This window comes from Pleurodeles waltl, unplaced genomic scaffold (assembly GCF_031143425.1).
Source record: "Pleurodeles waltl isolate 20211129_DDA unplaced genomic scaffold, aPleWal1.hap1.20221129 scaffold_72, whole genome shotgun sequence".
Classification (NCBI taxonomy): Eukaryota; Metazoa; Chordata; class Amphibia; order Caudata; family Salamandridae; genus Pleurodeles; species Pleurodeles waltl.
Genome location: NW_027150393.1, coordinates 1,395,109 through 1,410,470, shown reverse-complemented (window position 1 = coordinate 1,410,470; position 15,362 = coordinate 1,395,109). Strand labels below are relative to the sequence as shown.

Below are 15,362 nucleotides of genomic sequence, written 5' to 3'. Positions count from 1 at the left end.
ATGACCTTTAAAAACTTGTGACCTATGTAAAACGTGCTTTACTATTGCAGGACGCTAAAAAGTTATCTGCATCCCTCGGTGGTCGTGCATGTGCATTGTTTCTTGTTCTGTTTTTTTTTTTTTTTCTTGACCATGTTATATTGTGGGGCCTTTAAAGCTGTGACTTTGATAGGAACATTGCAAGCGGCAAAATCAACAAGTGCAGACTGAAGAGTCCGACCTGTACACTGTTTTGGCTGTCAGGATGGCCGAGTGGTCTAAGGCGCCAGACTCAAGAGAGCTTGATCTTCAGTGAAGCTGAGCCTTCTGGTCTCTTCATGGAGGCGTGGGTTCAAATCCCACTTCAGACAGGTGTATTTTCTTCCCTTAAATCTTGCTCTGCTTGCAGAGCCAGCTCCTCACACCACTATCTTTGGAAGCTGCTGTGGCATGTGAGGAGAAATCCACCAACCCATCGGCTGGGCCCTCAATCAAAATTCTGTGTATTACTGGAAGGGGCGTCTCAGGCACACCTTCTGTTAGAGCTGCACTTTATGACAGTAACTACCATGCTGGTTTCTACTTAAGCAGTTGATTCTATCGTTTGAAGTGAGGCTCTCCTGCCACCTTTTGGGCAAAGAAGACTCTGCCCCTGCAACAACACAGGCAGACAAGCTCAAACTAGGTTTCTTGGTTAGGTGGGCGGAGCATATTGGCAATGGTGCCTCCTCGTGACTTGCAATTTACATGAAGAAGACAGAGAGGCAGCTGGGAGTAGGCAGTACCCATGAACCCATGAACACTGTCTTGCGACTAGCACACAATTCTGAAATGAGGCGGGGGAAAGGAGGTGATTTCCTCATCAAGGGCCATTCCGGGAAATCAGCCACCCTGCGTCTCCCAGGTGAGTGTTTCAGGCCTATGAGCCACTAATATAAATCTCGCCTGATCGAGCGCTGACCGAGCAAGTGTGCTTGAATCCAAGAGGCATGCTCCTCTGGCTCAAGAGCTAGCAGGCCCTTCAGTGCTTCTGGTTGGGAAATCTAAGGAGGAAGGGTCCATGACTAGCAGCGGGTTACAACTACCAGAAAGGGTCTGCTTTTCACATCAGTCCCCTAGTTCAGCTCACTGGCACAGGGCATTTGGACTACCTCTTGCCTTGCTAGAGACAAACAAAAAATCCTTGACAGAAAACATCAATTGCTATGGCACGCTTAGAGAGAGAGAGCCTCCAAATGGCCCTGCTTTTCTGAAAGACGCTTCAGAAGATGTTTCAAATGACTAAGCAGCGGCAGTCTAGTTGGTATAGGGGTATGATTCTCGCTTCGGGTGTGAGAGGACCTCGGTTCAAATCCCAGACAAACCCCTACCTTTATAGGTTCAGTCTGTGTTTTAAACAGGAGTATTTCTGCTTTTCACTCTTGTAAGATGTCATGTTGCAATGCAATACATGCTTTATACTGGCGTCGAGACGGTTCAGCATCATCAAGGTATGCGAGATTTCTTTGCAACTGCTTTTCTGTGCTGGAGCAGCAGTGCTCGTAGGAACATTAAATGCACAGTGCTTCTCCATGGTAATTTCGGGTCCAGTTCTGAAATCACCTCTTGGAATGAAAGTGATCCCAGTTCCTTTCTTCCAAGGGAAGAGATCGTGTTCCGGAAGGCTCAGCTTTGAGCGTCATGAACATTGGCCCTCATCCTTGCATCCCAGTCCAATGCATAGCCACATAAAGCAAGCAGGTGTGTCTGTTTCCATAGTGTGGTGGTTCCAGTACAATGCATAGCCACATGAAGCAAGCCGCCAAGTGTGTCTGCTTGTGTAGTGTAGTGGTTATCATGCGCACCTCACATGCGAAAGGTCCCTGGTTCGAGTCGCTGGGCTTATTGACAGTATTTGCATTTCCTGCCTCACCTGACAGGCAAGCTGAGATAAAAGAGACTGTGTCTATCCCTCACCATCGTGAGGTACTACGCTCCTGGGGCATCTGTCACAGCTCACCAAGAGGAGTTGCGCCAGCTTACGGCAGTCAGTTGCTCACTGTTTGACCTTTGCAATGAAGCCTGAGCCTACAGCATTCAAGCCAGCCAAGGAAGGAAGGTACGAGAGCGAAAATAGCTTTCCTGCCCTCACCAAGAACACACACCTTGAGCAAATAAAGTGCCAGACTTACAAGGCCCTATCGCCACCGGAGCATCACTTTTAGTGACGCCCCGGTGACACTATGCACTGCGCGGTATTTACAAGATGGCGTTCAGCCACTTTTTGTGGCTTAACACCACCTTGTAAATACGGCCCCTTAGCACGCAGCGCGTTCCCTGGAAGGGGCGTGCAATGGGTGTTGTTGGGAGTGTGCCACAGCAACACCATAGCATTTTGATGCTGCTCCAGATTTAGGAGTTGGCGTAAATCTGCGTCAGCGCCAAAATCCAACGCCATCCCAGGGGTGTCGTTAGAGTGGCGCACTGAGGAGAAATGTTTTCATTTCTCCTTGTTTTTGCTCTTTTTATGTGTGATGCATTCTGCAGCACACATAGAAGTAAGAGCAAATCACCATTGAAGATTTTTTTTTTGGGCAGGAAGGTGTCCCTTCCTGCACAAAAACAATTTCCCCCTCAACGCAGTCATCCTTGTACCATGGTGCAAGAACGGCTGCGTTGGCGCTCAGCAGCTAATTTAGAGCTGGCGCAGGGGGAAGCACAGGGGTGCGCTGTATTCTACTAAATACGGCGCTTTCCTGCATTTTGAAAATGACGGCGCGTGGGGCTTGCAAATTTGGCACAGCGTCGCGCTTAGTCATTTTCTTGTAAATCTGGGCCAAAATGTCTAAAGGATAGAGGCTTTTTATGTCATGTTCGATGAAGACCATGCAAATGACTCTAGTCGTACTGCAGAAGAGAGCACCATGTGCAGTTTCTTGCTTTGGGATGTAGTCTCCCACTCTCTGTCACCAATCCTCCGAGCAGGGTCGGAGCCGTTGCATTTCTGTGCCCAGGCTCGTTGGTCTAGGGGTATGATTCTCGCTTAGGGTGCGAGAGGTCCCGGGTTCAAATCCCAGACGAGCCCATTTTAGCGGAAAACAATCAAATCCTGCTCAAAATACACAACCCCTCAACATTTCTCATTCCACTTGAAGCATTGTTGCGCAAAACATATTTTTTGCCTCAGGCGAAAAATGGATTACAATGCCTTGGCTTCCTTCCTGCTTGCTCTCAGTGCGCCCTGTGTGATGATTTCACAGGCTCTCCTTCCTGGCATTTAGGCATCAGATATTTGTCTGTCTCTGCCCGCAGCTGTGGGATTTTTCAGGACGTCTGAGTGTATGCATGCTGGCCGACACCGCTGCAATTTTCACACTTACCCCTCGCATTCCGAGCAACTGCTGATAAAGTATAGAGGAAATCGTGCAAACATATGAGGGGAACTGTGCTCCTTCAGTCAAATCAGCAAGCTTGTTTCTGTAGTGTAGTGGTTATCACGTTCGCCTCACACGCGAAAAGTCCCCGGTTTGAGACCGGGCAGAAACACTTGGCAGCAGCAGCTTTTGTGTTTGCTCCCTAAAACCTCAGTCTCTCTCAATGCACACTTAGACAGAAATGACCTTTAAAAACTTGTGACCTATGTAAAACGTGCTTTACTATTGCAGGACGCTAAAAAGTTATCTGCATCCCTCGGTGGTCGTGCATGTGCATTGTTTCTTGTTCTGTTTTTTTTTTTTTTTCTTGACCATGTTATATTGTGGGGCCTTTAAAGCTGTGACTTTGATAGGAACATTGCAAGCGGCAAAATCAACAAGTGCAGACTGAAGAGTCCGACCTGCACACTGTTTTGGCTGTCAGGATGGCCGAGTGGTCTAAGGCGCCAGACTCAAGAGAGCTTGATCTTCAGTGAAGCTGAGCCTTCTGGTCTCTTCATGGAGGCGTGGGTTCAAATCCCACTTCAGACAGGTGTATTTTCTTCCCTTAAATCTTGCTCTGCTTGCAGAGCCTGCTCCTCACACCACTATCTTTGGAAGCTGCTGTGGCATGTGAGGAGAAATCCACCAACCCATCGGCTGGGCCCTCAATCAAAATTCTGTGTATTACTGGAAGGGGCGTCTCAGGCACACCTTCTGTTAGAGCTGCACTTTATGACAGTAACTACCATGCTGGTTTCTACTTAAGCAGTTGATTCTATCGTTTGAAGTGAGGCTCTCCTGCCACCTTTTGGGCAAAGAAGACTCTGCCCCTGCAACAACACAGGCAGACAAGCTCAAACTAGGTTTCTTGGTTAGGTGGGCGGAGCATATTGGCAATGGTGCCTCCTCGTGACTTGCAATTTACATGAAGAAGACAGAGAGGCAGCTGGGAGTAGGCAGTACCCATGAACCCCTGAACACTGTCATGCGACTAGCACACAATTCTAAAATGAGGCGGGGGAAAGGAGGTGATTTCCCCATCAAGGGCCATTCCGGGAAATCAGCCACCCTGCGTCTCCCAGGTGAGTGTTTCAGGCCTATGAGCCACTAATATAAATCTCGCCTGATCGAGCGCTGACCGAGCAAGTGTGCTTGAATCCAAGAGGCATGCTCCTCTGGCTCAAGAGCTAGCAGGCCCTTCAGTGCTTCTGGTTGGGAAATCTAAGGAGGAAGGGTCCATGACTAGCAGCGGGTTACAACTACCAGAAAGGGTCTGCTTTTCACATCAGTCCCCTAGTTCAGCTCACTGGCACAGGGCATTTTGACTACCTCTTGCCTTGCTAGAGACAAACAAAAAATCCTTGACAGAAAACATCAATTGCTATGGCACGCTTAGAGAGAGAGAGCCTCCAAATGGCCCTGCTTTTCTGAAAGACGCTTCAGAAGATGTTTCAAATGACTATGCAGCGGCAGTCTAGTTGGTATAGGGGTATGATTCTCGCTTCGGGTGTGAGAGGACCTCGGTTCAAATCCCAGACAAACCCCTACCTTTATAGGTTCAGTCTGTGTTTTAAACAGGAGTATTTCTGCTTTTCACTCTTGTAAGATGTCATGTTGCAATGCAATACATGCTTTATACTGGCGTCGAGACGGTTCAGCATCATCAAGGTATGCGAGATTTCTTTGCAACTGCTTTTCTGTGCTGGAGCAGCAGTGCTCGTAGGAACATTAAATGCACAGTGCTTCTCCATGGTAATTTCGGGTCCAGTTCTGAAATCACCTCTTGGAATGAAAGTGATCCCAGTTCCTTTCTTCCAAGGGAAGAGATCGTGTTCCGGAAGGCTCAGCTTTGAGCGTCATGAACATTGGCCCTCATCCTTGCATCCCAGTCCAATGCATAGCCACATAAAGCAAGCAGGTGTGTCTGTTTCCATAGTGTGGTGGTTCCAGTACAATGCATAGCCACATGAAGCAAGCCAGCAAGTGTGTCTGTTTGTGTAGTGTAGTGGTTATCATGCGCACCTCACATGCGAGAGGTCCAGGTTTCAAATCCCGGACGAGCCCATTTTAGCGGAAAACAATCAAATCCTGCTCAAAATACACAACCCCTCAACATTTCTCATTTTACTCGAAGCATTGTTGCGCAAAACATATTTTTTGCCTCAGGCGAAAAATGGATTACAATGCCTTGGCTTCCTTCCTGCTTGCTCTCAGTGCGCCCTGTGTGATGATTTCACAGGCTCTCCTTCCTGGCATTTAGGCATCAGATATTTGTCTGTCTCTGCCCGCAGCTGTGGGATTTTTCAGGACGTCTGAGTGTATGCATGCTGGCCGACACCGCTGCAATTTTCACACTTACCCCTCGCATTCCGAGCAACTGCTGATAAAGTATAGAGGAAATCGTGCAAACATATGAGGGGAACTGTGCTCCTTCAGTCAAATCAGCAAGCTTGTTTCTGTAGTGTAGTGGTTATCACGTTCGCCTCACACGCGAAAAGTCCCCGGTTTGAGACCGGGCAGCAACACTTGGCAGCAGCAGCTTTTGTGTTTGCTCCCTAAAACCTCAGTCTCTCTCAATGCACACTTAGACAGAAATGACCTTTAAAAACTTGTGACCTGTGTAAAACGTGCTTTACTATTGCAGGACGCTAAAAAGTTATCTGCATCCCTCGGTGGTCGTGCATGTGCATTGTTTCTTGTTCTGTTTTTTTTTTTTTTTCTTGGCCATGTTATATTGTGGGGCCTTTAAAGCTGTGACTTTGATAGGAACATTGCAAGCGGCAAAATCAACAAGTGCAGACTGAAGAGTCCGACCTGCACACTGTTTTGGCTGTCAGGATGGCCGAGTGGTCTAAGGCGCCAGACTCAAGAGAGCTTGATCGTCAGTGAAGCTGAGCCTTCTGGTCTCTTCATGGAGGCGTGGGTTCAAATCCCACTTCTGACAGGTGTATTTTCTTCCCTTAAATCTAGCTCTGCTTGCAGAGCCAGCTCCTCACACCACTATCTTTGGAAGCTGCTGTGGCATGTGAGGAGAAATCCACCAACCCATCGGCTGGGCCCTCAATCAAAATTCTGTGTATTACTGGAAGGGGCGTCTCAGGCACACCTTCTGTTAGAGCTGCACTTTATGACAGTAACTACCATGCTGGTTTCTACTTAAGCAGTTGATTCTATCGTTTGAAGTGAGGCTCTCCTGCCACCTTTTGGGCAAAGAAGACTCTGCCCCTGCAACAACACAGGCAGACAAGCTCAAACTAGGTTTCTTGGTTAGGTGGGCGGAGCATATTGGCAATGGTGCCTCCTCGTGACTTGCAATTTACATGAAGAAGACAGAGAGGCAGCTGGGAGTTGGCAGTACCCATGAACGCCTGAACACTGTCTTGCGACTAGCACACAATTCTGAAATGAGGCGGGGGAAAGGAGGTGATTTCCCCATCAAGGGCCATTCCGGGAAATCAGCCACCCTGCGTCTCCCAGGTGAGTGTTTCAGGCCTATGAGCCACTAATATAAATCTTGCCTGATCGAGCCTGATCGAGCGCTGATCGAGCAAGTGTGCTTGAATCCAAGAGGCATGCTCCTCTGGCTCAAGAGCTAGCAGGCCCTTCAGTGCTTCTGGTTGGGAAGTCTAAGGTGCAAGGGTCCATGACTAGCAGCCGGTTACAACTACCAGAAAGGGTCTGCTTTTCACATCAGTCCCCTAGTTCAGCTCACTGGCACAGGGCATTTTGACTACCTCTTGCCTTGCTAGAGACAAACAAAAAATCCTTGACAGAAAACATCAATTGCTATGGCACGCTTAGAGAGAGAGAGCCTCCAAATGGCCCTGCTTTTCTGAAAGACGCTTCAGAAGATGTTTCAAATGACTATGCAGCGGCAGTCTAGTTGGTATAGGGGTATGATTCTCGCTTCGGGTGTGAGAGGACCTCGGTTCAAATCCCAGACAAACCCCTACCTTTATAGGTTCAGTCTGTGTTTTAAACAGGAGTGTTTCTGCTTTTCACTCTTGTAAGATGTCATGTTGCAATGCAATACATGCTTTATACTGGCGTCGAGACGGTTCAGCATCATGTGAGATTTCTTTGCAACTGCTTTTCTGTGCTGTAGCAGCAGTGCTCGTAGGAACATTAAATGCACAGTGCTTCTCCATGGTAATTTCGGGTCCAGTTCTGAAATCACCTCTTGGAATGAAAGTGATCCCAGTTCCTTTCTTCCAAGGGAAGAGATCGTGTTCCGGAAGGCTCAGCTTTGAGCGTCATAAACATTGGCCCTCATCCTTGCATCCCAGTCCAATGCATAGCCACATAAAGCAAGCAGGTGTGTCTGTTTCCATAGTGTGGTGGTTCCAGTACAATGCATAGCCACATGAAGCAAGCCGGCAAGTGTGTCTGTTTGTGTAGTGTAGTGGTTATCATGCGCACCTCACATGCGAAAGGTCCCTGGTTCGAGTTGCTGGGCTTTTTCACAGTATTTGCATTTCCTGCCTCACCTGACAGGCAAGCTGAGATAAAAGAGACTGTGTCTATCCCTCACCATCGTGAGGTACTACGCTCCTGGGGCATCTGTCACAGCTCCCCAAGAGGAGTTGCGCCAGCTTACGGCAGTCAGTTGCTCACTGTTTGACCTTTGCAATGAAGCCTGAGCCTACAGCATTCAAGCCAGCCAAGGAAAGAAGGTACGAGAGCGAAAATAGCTTTCCTGCCCTCACCAAGAACACACACCTTGAGCAAATAAAGTGCCAGACTTACAAGGCCCTATCGCCACCGGAGCATCACTTTTAGTGACGCCCCGGTGGCACTATGCACTGCGCGGTATTTAGAAGATGGCGTTCAGCCACTTTTTGTGGCTTAACACCACCTTGTAAATACGGCCCCTTAGCACGCAGCGCGTTCCCTGGAAGGGGCGTGCAATGGGTGTTGTTGGGAGTGTGCCACAGCAACACCATAGCATTTTGATGCTGCTCCAGATTTAGGAGTTGGCGTAAATCTGCGTCAGCGCCAAAATCCAACGCCATCCCAGGGGTGTCGTTAGAGTGGCGCACTGAGGAGAAATGTTTTCATTTCTCCTTGTTTTTGCTCTTTCTATGTGTGATGCATTCTGCAGCACACATAGAAGTAAGAGCAAATCACCATTGAAGATTTTTTTTTTGGGCAGGAAGGTGTCCCTTCCTGCACAAAAACAATTTCCCCCTCAACGCAGTCATCCTTGTACCATGGTGCAAGAACGGCTGCGTTGGCGCTCAGCAGCTAATTTAGAGCTGGCGCAGGGGGAAGCACAGGGGTGCGCTGTATTCTACTAAATACGGCGCTTTCCTGCATTTTGAAAATGACGGCACGTGGGGCTTGCAAATTTGGCACAGCGTCGCGCTTAGTCATTTTCTTGTAAATCTGGGCCAAAATGTCTAAAGGATAGAGGCTTTTTATGTCATGTTCGATGAAGACCATGCAAATGACTCTAGTCGTACTGCAAAAGAGAGCACCATGTGCAGTTTCTTGCTTTGGGATGTAGTCTCCCACTCTCTGTCACCAATCCTCCGAGCAGGGTCGGAGCCGTTGCATTTCTGTGCCCAGGCTCGTTGGTCTAGGGGTATGATTCTCGCTTAGGGTGCGAGAGGTCCCGGGTTCAAATCCCGGACGAGCCCATTTTAGCGGAAAACAATCAAATCCTGCTCAAAATACACAACCCCTCAACATTTCTCATTTTACTCGAAGCATTGTTGCGCAAAACATATTTTTTGCCTCAGGCGAAAAATGGATTACAATGCCTTGGCTTCCTTCCTGCTTGCTCTCAGTGCGCCCTGTGTGATGATTTCACAGGCTCTCCTTCCTGGCATTTAGGCATCAGATATTTGTCTGTCTCTGCCCGCAGCTGTGGGATTTTTCAGGACGTCTGAGTGTATGCATGCTGGCCGACACCGCTGCAATTTTCACACTTACCCCTCGCATTCCGAGCAACTGCTGATAAAGTATAGAGGAAATCGTGCAAACATATGAGGGGAACTGTGCTCCTTCAGTCAAATCAGCAAGCTTGTTTCTGTAGTGTAGTGGTTATCACGTTCGCCTCACACGCGAAAAGTCCCCGGTTTGAGACCGGGCAGCAACACTTGGCAGCAGCAGCTTTTGTGTTTGCTCCCTAAAACCTCAGTCTCTCTCAATGCACACTTAGACAGAAATGACCTTTAAAAACTTGTGACCTGTGTAAAACGTGCTTTACTATTGCAGGACGCTAAAAAGTTATCTGCATCCCTCGGTGGTCGTGCATGTGCATTGTTTCTTGTTCTGTTTTTTATTTTTTTTTCTTGCCCATGTTATATTGTGGGGCCTTTAAAGCTGTGACTTTGATAGGAACATTGCAAGCGGCAAAATCAACAAGTGCAGACTGAAGAGTCCGACCTGCACACTGTTTTGGCTGTCAGGATGGCAGAGTGGTCTAAGGCGCCAGACTCAAGAGAGCTTGATCTTCAGTGAAGCTGAGCCTTCTGGTCTTTTCATGGAGGCGTGGGTTCAAATCCCACTTCTGACAGGAATATTTTCTTCCCTTAAATCTTGCTCTGCTTGCAGAGCCAGCTCCTCACACCACTATCTTTGGAAGCTGCTGTGGCATGTGAGGAGAAATCCACCAACCCATCGGCTGGGCCCTCAATCAAAATTCTGTGTATTACTGGAAGGGGCGTCTCAGGCACACCTTCTGTTAGAGCTGCACTTTATGACAGTAACTACCATGCTGGTTTCTACTTAAGCAGTTGATTCTATCGTTTGAAGTGAGGCTCTCCTGCCACCTTTTGGGCAAAGAAGACTCTGCCCCTGCAACAACACAGGCAGACAAGCTCAAACTAGGTTTCTTGGTTAGGTGGGCGGAGCATATTGGCAATGGTGCCTCCTCGTGACTTGCAATTTACATGAAGAAGACAGAGAGGCAGCTGGGAGTAGGCAGTACCCATGAACCCCTGAACACTGTCTTGCGACTAGCACACAATTCTGAAATGAGGCGGGGGAAAGGAGGTGATTTCCCCATCAAGGGCCATTCCGGGAAATCAGCCACCCTGCGTCTCCCAGGTGAGTGTTTCAGGCCTATGAGCCACTAATATAAATCTCGCCTGATCGAGCGCTGACCGAGCAAGTGTGCTTGAATCCAAGAGGCATGCTCCTCTGGCTCAAGAGCTAGCAGGCCCTTCAGTGCTTCTGGGTGGGAAATCTAAGGTGCAAGGGTCCATGACTAGCAGCGGGTTACAACTACCAGAAAGGGTCTGCTTTTCACATCAGTCCCCTAGTTCAGCTCACTGGCACAGGGCATTTTGACTACCTCTTGCCTTGCTAGAGACAAACAAAAAATCCTTGACAGAAAACATCAATTGCTATGGCACGCTTAGAGAGAGAGAGCCTCCAAATGGCCCTGCTTTTCTGAAAGACGCTTCAGAAGATGTTTCAAATGACTATGCAGCGGCAGTCTAGTTGGTATAGGGGTATGATTCTCGCTTCGGGTGTGAGAGGACCTCGGTTCAAATCCCAGACAAACCCCTACCTTTATAGGTTCAGTCTGTGTTTTAAACAGGAGTATTTCTGCTTTTCACTCTTGTAAGATGTCATGTTGCAATGCAATACATGCTTTATACTGGCGTCGAGACGGTTCAGCATCATGAAGGTATGCGAGATTTCTTTGCAACTGCTTTTCTGTGCTGGAGCAGCAGTGCTCGTAGGAACATTAAATGCACAGTGCTTCTCCATGGTAATTTCGGGTCCAGTTCTGAAATCACCTCTTGGAATGAAAGTGATCCCAGTTCCTTTCTTCCAAGGGAAGAGATTGTGTTCCGGAAGGCTCAGCTTTGAGCGTCATGAACATTGGCCCTCATCCTTGCATCCCAGTCCAATGCATAGCCACATAAAGCAAGCAGGTGTGTCTGTTTCCATAGTGTGGTGGTTCCAGTACAATGCATAGCCACATGAAGCAAGCCGGCAAGTGTGTCTGCTTGTGTAGTGTAGTGGTTATCATGCGCACCTCACATGCGAAAGGTCCCTGGTTCGAGTTGCTGGGCTTTTTCACAGTATTTGCATTTCCTGCCTCACCTGACAGGCAAGCTGAGATAAAAGAGACTGTGTCTATCCCTCACCATCGTGAGGTACTACGCTCCTGGGGCATCTGTCACAGCTCACCAAGAGGAGTTGCGCCAGCATACGGCAGTCAGTTGCTCACTGTTTGACCTTTGCAATGAAGCCTGAGCCTACAGCATTCAAGCCAGCCAAGGAAGGAAGGTACGAGAGCGAAAATAGCTTTCCTGCCCTCACCAAGAACACACACCTTGAGCAAATAAAGTGCCAGACTTACAAGGCCCTATCGCCACCGGAGCATCACTTTTAGTGACGCCCCGGTGGCACTATGCACTGCGCGGTATTTACAAGATGGCGTTCAGCCACTTTTTGTGGCTTAACACCACCTTGTAAATACGGCCCCTTAGCACGCAGCGCGTTCCCTGGAAGGGGCGTGCAATGGGTGTTGTTGGGAGTGTGCAACAGCAACACCATAGCATTTTGATGCTGCTCCAGATTTAGGAGTTGGCGTAAATCTGCGTCAGCGCCAAAATCCAACGCCATCCCAGGGGTGTCGTTAGAGTGGCGCACTGAGGAGAAATGTTTTCATTTCTCCTTGTTTTTGCTCTTTCTATGTGTGATGCATTCTGCAGCACACATAGAAGTAAGAGCAAATCACCATTGAAGATTTTTTTTTTGGGCAGGAAGGTGTCCCTTCCTGCACAAAAACAATTTCCCCCTCAACGCAGTCATCCTTGTACCATGGTGCAAGAACGGCTGCGTTGGCGCTCAGCAGCTAATTTAGAGCTGGCGCAGGGGGAAGCACAGGGGTGCGCTGTATTCTACTAAATACGGCGCTTTCCTGCATTTTGAAAATGACGGCACGTGGGGCTTGCAAATTTGGCACAGCGTCGCGCTTAGTCATTTTCTTGTAAATCTGGGCCAAAATGTCTAAAGGATAGAGGCTTTTTATGTCATGTTCGATGAAGACCATGCAAATGACTCTAGTCGTACTGCAAAAGAGAGCACCATGTGCAGTTTCTTGCTTTGGGATGTAGTCTCCCACTCTCTGTCACCAATCCTCCGAGCAGGGTCGGAGCCGTTGCATTTCTGTGCCCAGGCTCGTTGGTCTAGGGGTATGATTCTCGCTTAGGGTGCGAGAGGTCCCGGGTTCAAATCCCGGACGAGCCCATTTTAGCGGAAAACAATCAAATCCTGCTCAAAATACACAACCCCTCAACATTTCTCATTTTACTCGAAGCATTGTTGCGCAAAACATATTTTTTGCTTCAGGCGAAAAATGGATTAGAATGTCTTGGCTTCCTTCCTGCTTGCTCTCAGTGCGCCCTGTGTGATGATTTCACAGGCTCTCCTTCCTGGCATTTAGGCATCAGATATTTGTCTGTCTCTGCCCGCAGCTGTGGGATTTTTCAGGACGTCTGAGTGTATGCATGCTGGCCGACACCGCTGCAATTTTCACACTTACCCCTCGCATTCCGAGCAACTGCTGATAAAGTATAGAGGAAATCGTGCAAACATATGAGGGGAACTGTGCTCCTTCAGTCAAATCAGCAAGCTTGTTTCTGTAGTGTAGTGGTTATCACGTTCGCCTCACACGCGAAAAGTCCCCGGTTTGAGACTGGGCAGAAACACTTGGCAGCAGCAGCTTTTGTGTTTGCTCCCTAAAACCTCAGTCTCTCTCAATGCACACTTAGACAGAAATGACCTTTAAAAACTTGTGACCTGTGTAAAACGTGCTTTACTATTGCAGGACGCTAAAAAGTTATCTGCATCCCTCGGTGGTCGTGCATGTGCATTGTTTCTTGTTCTGTTTTTTTTTTTTTTCTTGGCCATGTTATATTGTGGAGCCTTTAAAGCTGTGACTTTGATAGGAACATTGCAAGCGGCAAAATCAACAAGTGCAGACTGAAGAGTCCGACCTGCACACTGTTTTGGCTGTCAGGATGGCCGAGTGGTCTAAGGCGCCAGACTCAAGAGAGCTTGATTGTCAGTGAAGCTGAGCCTTCTGGTCTCTTCATGGAGGCGTGGGTTCAAATCCCACTTCTGACAGGTGTATTTTCTTCCCTTAAATCTTGCTCTGCTTGCAGAGCCAGCTCCTCACACCACTATCTTTGGAAGCTGCTGTGGCATGTGAGGAGAAATCCACCAACCCATCGGCTGGGCCCTCAATCAAAATTCTGTGTATTACTGGAAGGGGCGTCTCAGGCACACCTTCTGTTAGAGCTGCACTTTATGACAGTAACTACCATGCTGGTTTCTACTTAAGCAGTTGATTCTATCGTTTGAAGTGAGGCTCTCCTGCCACCTTTTGGGCAAAGAAGACTCTGCCCCTGCAACAACACAGGCAGACAAGCTCAAACTAGGTTTCTTGGTTAGGTGGGCGGAGCATACTGGCAATGGTGCCTCCTCGTGACTTGCAATTTACATGAAGAAGACAGAGAGGCAGCTGGGAGTTGGCAGTACCCATGAACGCCTGAACACTATCTTGCGACTAGCACACAATTCTGAAATGAGGCGGGGGAAAGGAGGTGATTTCCCCATCAAGGGCCATTCCGGGAAATCAGCCACCCTGCGTCTCCCAGGTGAGTGTTTCAGGCCTATGAGCCACTAATATAAATCTTGCCTGATCGAGCCTGATCGAGCGCTGATCGAGCAAGTGTGCTTGAATCCAAGAGGCATGCTCCTCTGGCTCAAGAGCTAGCAGGCCCTTCAGTGCTTCTGGTTGGGAAGTCTAAGGTGCAAGGGTCCATGACTAGCAGCGGGTTACAACTACCAGAAAGGGTCTGCTTTTCACATCAGTCCCCTAGTTCAGCTCACTGGCACAGGGCATTTTGACTACCTCTTGCCTTGCTAGAGACAAACAAAAAATCCTTGACAGAAAACATCAATTGCTATGGCACGCTTAGAGAGAGAGAGCCTCCAAATGCCCCTGCTTTTCTGAAAGACGCTTCAGAAGATGTTTCAAATGACTATGCAGCGGCAGTCTAGTTGGTATAGGGGTATGATTCTCGCTTCGGGTGTGAGAGGACCTCGGTTCAAATCCCAGACAAACCCCTACCTTTATAGGTTCAGTCTGTGTTTTAAACAGGAGTGTTTCTGCTTTTCACTCTTGTAAGATGTCATGTTGCAATGCAATACATGCTTTATACTGGCGTCGAGACGGTTCAGCATCATCAAGGTATGCGAGATTTCTTTGCAACTGCTTTTCTGTGCTGGAGCAGCAGTGCTCGTAGGAACATTAAATGCACAGTGCTTCTCCATGGTAATTTCGGGTCCAGTTCTGAAATCACCTCTTGGAATGAAAGTGATCCCAGTTCCTTTCTTCCAAGGGAAGAGATCGTGTTCCGGAAGGCTCAGCTTTGAGCGTCATGAACATTGGCCCTCATCCTTGCATCCCAGTCCAATGCATAGCCACATAAAGCAAGCAGGTGTGTCTGTTTCCATAGTGTGGTGGTTCCAGTACAATGCATAGCCACATGAAGCAAGCCGCCAAGTGTGTCTGCTTGTGTAGTGTAGTGGTTATCATGCGCACCTCACATGCGAAAGGTCCCTGGTTCGAGTCGCTGGGCTTTTTCACAGTATTTGCATTTCCTGCCTCACCCGACAGGCAAGCTGAGATAAAAGAGACTGTGTCTATCCCTCACTATCGTGAGGTACTACGCTCCTGGGGCATCTGTCACAGCTCACCAAGAGGAGTTGCGCCAGCTTACGGCAGTCAGTTGCTCACTGTTTGACCTTTGCAATGAAGCCTGAGCCTACAGCATTCAAGCCAGCCAAGGAAGGAAGGTACGAGAGCGAAAATAGCTTTCCTGCCCTCACCAAGAACACACACCTTGAGCAAATAAAGTGCCAGACTTACAAGGCCCTATCGCCACCGGAGCATCACTTTTAGTGACGCCCCGGTGGCACTATGCACTGCGCGGTATTTACAAGATGGCGTTCAGC

General features: G+C 48.5%; 6 non-coding genes across 6 annotated transcripts; all 6 read left to right on the top strand.

Annotated features, from left to right (window-relative positions):
* The first annotated feature begins 2,971 nt into the window (after window positions 1-2,971).
* On the top strand, window positions 2,972-3,043 carry TRNAP-AGG (transfer RNA proline (anticodon AGG)). Its single transcript has one exon. It is a non-coding gene; the product is annotated as a tRNA-Pro (tRNA).
* A 388-nt stretch (window positions 3,044-3,431) lies between these two features.
* Window positions 3,432-3,504, top strand: TRNAV-CAC (transfer RNA valine (anticodon CAC)). Its single transcript has one exon. It is a non-coding gene; the product is annotated as a tRNA-Val (tRNA).
* Window positions 3,505-6,206: 2,702 nt separating this feature from the next.
* Window positions 6,207-6,318, top strand: TRNAL-CAA (transfer RNA leucine (anticodon CAA)). Its single transcript has 2 exons — window positions 6,207-6,244; window positions 6,273-6,318. It is a non-coding gene; the product is annotated as a tRNA-Leu (tRNA).
* Window positions 6,319-8,941: 2,623 nt separating this feature from the next.
* Window positions 8,942-9,013, top strand: TRNAP-AGG (transfer RNA proline (anticodon AGG)). The gene has a single exon. It is a non-coding gene; the product is annotated as a tRNA-Pro (tRNA).
* A 3,502-nt stretch (window positions 9,014-12,515) lies between these two features.
* On the top strand, window positions 12,516-12,587 carry TRNAP-AGG (transfer RNA proline (anticodon AGG)). The gene has a single exon. It is a non-coding gene; the product is annotated as a tRNA-Pro (tRNA).
* A 767-nt stretch (window positions 12,588-13,354) lies between these two features.
* Window positions 13,355-13,466, top strand: TRNAL-CAA (transfer RNA leucine (anticodon CAA)). Its single transcript has 2 exons — window positions 13,355-13,392; window positions 13,421-13,466. It is a non-coding gene; the product is annotated as a tRNA-Leu (tRNA).
* The last annotated feature ends 1,896 nt before the right edge of the window (window positions 13,467-15,362 follow it).